Below are 4,223 nucleotides of genomic sequence, written 5' to 3' on the forward strand. Positions count from 1 at the left end.
AATTCTATCCAGAAAGTAACTTGAGAAATGACTAAATTAGAATTAGTGACTTGAAAATCTGAAAATTGACCATTTGGGCAGCAGTTAGTTTTTTTGTCATAACTCACTCAAAACAGGTACCAATGACCTAAAATTTTTACCATGGATAGAGTAGACATAGAGATACAACTCTTATGAAGACACCAAAACCCGAAAATGACCATAAGCAAGTCAAAAGGCTTGCACAAGTTCGGGTATAAAAACTGCCAGAACCAGAAATGACCTAAAAATGACCTAAAGTTGCCATTTTAGTGTAATATGTCTAGCTTTAGTAAATTGACCATATCTTGGTCTACACAACTCAGAATGACCTGAAATTTTGTCCCGAGTGCAATAAGACATATAGCTACAATTTTTCTTCTTTGACCAGGAGCTAGAAACCAAGAGAAATAGGACTTTAAGCTAGACCAATCTAGCACACAAAAATTGAGAACTTGACATTTACATACAATAATGCTTGAAATAATTTGGAAATGAATGCCAATTTGTAAAAATGGTAAATTGCACTATATTGGTAGCATATTGAAATGTAAAATGTGACATATTGGTAATATTAAACCTAATTCACCTAGAGTGCATCAAGGGTCAATATTATAGGTTGACTAAGGAAAATAATATAATTAAATAAATTAATTATTGAACCTTATTTTTAGAGACAGTTTAAATGAGTACTGAAACACTTCAAATTTTGTGTTTCAGTTAGCAAAGACTCAGGGAAGGGGAAGGAAACACTGAGTCAGGGCCAAGAGATTACTCTTCAAAGGTTTGTGCACAACAGTTGTTTCTTTTGAATTCTCAATTGAGATAAATTATGACAATTTGTCTGTTATTGTTTAAATTGTGAAAATTTGTTTGAATGATATTTGATGGATACTTATTGCTTGAAAAACATTGTAAATGGTTTGAAACCACAGCTATCATGTATATTGATTGAATTCCTCGCTAGCTTGCCTAGTGGGATGAATTGACTTTCAATTCCCTCTCTGGCTGAAGTGTTGAGGTGTGTGCCTGTTGAGGACGAATAGGATGAGTACTCATTTATTTGCTAGATAGCTAAGTTATTCCTCATTAGCCATCGACTTTTGGGATGAATTAGACTATGGAATCATGATTAAGCTGTGTGTGTGATTTATTGATATTTATTGTGATATTGTGAAATGGAGTTTAATTCTTTATGAAATTCACTGTCTTTTGAATTCAACTATGATTTTAAGTATCCACAATTCACATGATTTATGGTTTATGGTTTTAAATTACATTTTCTTAATGTTGTGCACCACTGAGACATTGGCTCAGCGATAGCTTTTTCATTGCTGTCACAGGTAGACAGACGGACAGAGCAGCAGAGTAGGCTGCTTGTGCTACATTTTGAGATTTCACTGGGTATATTGAGTTTACCATATTTTATAGTTTTTATTGTAATGTATGTGCACTGTATGTATATATTGTACTTGGTCTTAAGCAGTTGTAAAATAAAATTATAAATTATTTTGGCTTGTAAAAATATTGTGATATATTTATCTTATATCAGCTTTTGGAAACACTGAAAAATTGATTGTTGAACTGAGTTGATAATGTTGAGAAATTTATTGTGTTGAACAAATTTATTGGAGTTTGGGATTGAACAAATTATTGGAAGTGCTTTTTACAGATTTTTGAAGAACTGTTTTATTCAAAATACAGATGGCACTCTGCCAAAATTTTTACAGAAATTATTGATACTCAGATTTATTATTTTGTTTCAGTTCAGTTAAAAATTTTGAATGCCTATCAAATGTGCTCACCACTGTAAAAAGAAATAAGAAAAGGTTTTAAAATCCCTTGTAGTGTATTTAATGAACTATCAGTAGGCGAAGTTTGGTAATTCATTAGGTATACTACGGGATCATGTTATGCCTTACGGAGGGGTAGGGTGTGACTTGATAGGAATATGGACATCTTCTTCCATCTCAAGGACAATAAAGTCCACTGGAATGAAGAATTTGCCCACTTTGATAGGGATGTTCTCAAGTGTTCCTATAGAATATTTAATGGATCGATCAGCCAATTGTAATGAGATTGTTGTGGGTTTCAGTTCCCTGATTTCCAGCTTTTTGCATATTGATAGAGGCATTAGACTGACGCTTGCCCCAAGATCGCAGAGGGCCTTGTCTATTTTCTTGTTACCAATGATACAGGGTATGGAGAAGCTTCCTGGATCTTTCAACTTTGGAGGTAGTTTGTTTTACAGAATGGCACTGCATTCCTCTGTTAGAGCTACTGTTCCATAGTCTTCTAGCTTCCTTTTCTTTGACAGAATTTCCTTAAGAAATTTGGCATAAGATGGCATCTGAGAAAGTGTTTCAGTGAAGGGCATGTTAATGTAAAGTTTTTATAAAACTTCCAAAAACTTCCCAAACTACTTGTCCAGTTTGGCTTTCTGAAATCTCTGAGGAAAAGGTAGGGGAGGCTGGTATGGTTTTGGTAGTTTCTTGGTCCTTCTTGCTTCCTCTTCCTGATCTTTCTTAGCTTCTTCCTCCTTTTCTCTGCTTGGTCTTTAGATTTTTCTATGGTTTCCTCTGTCGATTCTACCTCTGGTTGTACTAGAGTTCTCCCACTCCTCAGTGCAACTGCCTTGCAATGCTCCCTTGGGTTCATTTCTGGTTGACTGGGCAGTTTGCCAGTAGCCTTACTTGAAGAACTTGCTTGCTGAGCGATTTGATTCTCTAGCATCTTGTTATGGGTAGCAAGTTGGTCCATTATAGAAGTTAGCTGTTTAATCAATTCAGTTTGTTGTTGTTGAGCTGCTAGGAATCCTTCCATCATGGTTTCCATGGTCATTTTCGGTTCAAGTTGTTGAGGTTGGAGAGGTAGTGGTGGCTGTGCAAAGTTCTAACCTCTGTTCTGAAATCCAGGGGGTGCTGGAGGTTTGTACCCTTGTTGCTTATTTATTGGCTAGATCTGCTGATTGGACCATGAGAAATTTGGGTGGTTTCTCCATCCAAGGTTGTAAGTATTTGAATACGGATTGTTTAGCTGCCTCTGGTTAAAGTTTCCTCCATTATTCACATAGTTCATTTGTTTTGTAGGTTCGTTCAAATTGCTGTATTCTGAATTCATGTATCCTCTTTCATAGCTACCCTTAGGTTGACTATTTGTACCAACTGCGTTGGCTTACATTCTTTCGAGTTTCCTTATGAGCTGATCAAACTGGGCATTTATCATGCTTAGGGCATCTACTTCTAGGACCCCTGCAGTTCTTCTTGCATTTCCTCTTTCATTTGACCACTCATAATTATGGTATGCAACCCTTTCTAGAAGTTCAAGTGCTTGTGGCACTGTTTTCTCTATTAAATCACCCTTTGCAGCTGAATCAACTGTGCTCCTTGTAGAGGGTAGTAATCCATTATAGAAATTTTGCACCAATAGCCAATCTTCTATGCCATGGTGTGGACATTCCCTCTGCAGGTCTTTATATCTTTCCCATGCATCATAGAGTGATTCTCCTTCCTTTTTTCTGAAGGTGTTGAGCTCAAGCCTCAGCTTTGCAGTCTTTGCAGGTGGGAAATACCTTGCTAGAAAAGCTTGAGAGAGGTTTTCCCAAGTAGTGAATGTTCCAGCTGGTTGAGAAAGTAACCACTTCCTTGCTTTGTCCCGAAGGGAGAATAGGAATACTCTGAGTCTTATTGCTTGATCAGAAACTCCATTCATCTTGAATGTATCACATAGGGCAAGAAAGCACTAGAGGTGATAGTGTGGGTGCTCTATTGGTGAACTTGCAAACTGGGTTTGTTGAATCATTTGGAGCCATACTTGTTTTAATTCAAAGTTGTTGGCTTCCACTGTGGGTTTAGTGACACTGGGCTGAAATCCTTGGACAGATGGAGCTCCATAATCTCTCAAGAGTCTTGGTCTGTCATTATTATCGGCCATGGTTGGGATTTCAGGATCTCTATTACCGTGCTCTTGATGTTTCCTTTCCCTCTTGATGGCTTTCAGAGTTCTGTCTATTTCTGGATCATAGTCCAAAATTTCTTCTGGCTTTGTTCTGGTTATATACCAGATCGGGCACCTGAAAGAAAAGAAAAGAAATACAACAAGTAAAATAAAATTAAATAATAAATATAATTGCCTAAATCAGCTAAATCGCCTATCGCTTGATATTACTAAAACCAAAATTCCCCAGCAATGGCGCCAAAAAATTG

General features: G+C 36.8%; 1 non-coding gene across 1 annotated transcript; it reads left to right on the top strand.

Moving 5' to 3' along the window:
• The first annotated feature begins 3,457 nt into the window (after nucleotides 1-3,457).
• Nucleotides 3,458-3,564, top strand: LOC131170094 (small nucleolar RNA R71). Its single transcript, XR_009141036.1, has one exon. It is a non-coding gene; the product is annotated as a small nucleolar RNA R71 (small nucleolar RNA).
• Nucleotides 3,565-4,223: the final 659 nt, after the last annotated feature.

This window comes from Hevea brasiliensis, chromosome 10 (genome assembly GCF_030052815.1).
Source record: "Hevea brasiliensis isolate MT/VB/25A 57/8 chromosome 10, ASM3005281v1, whole genome shotgun sequence".
Classification (NCBI taxonomy): Eukaryota; Viridiplantae; Streptophyta; class Magnoliopsida; order Malpighiales; family Euphorbiaceae; genus Hevea; species Hevea brasiliensis.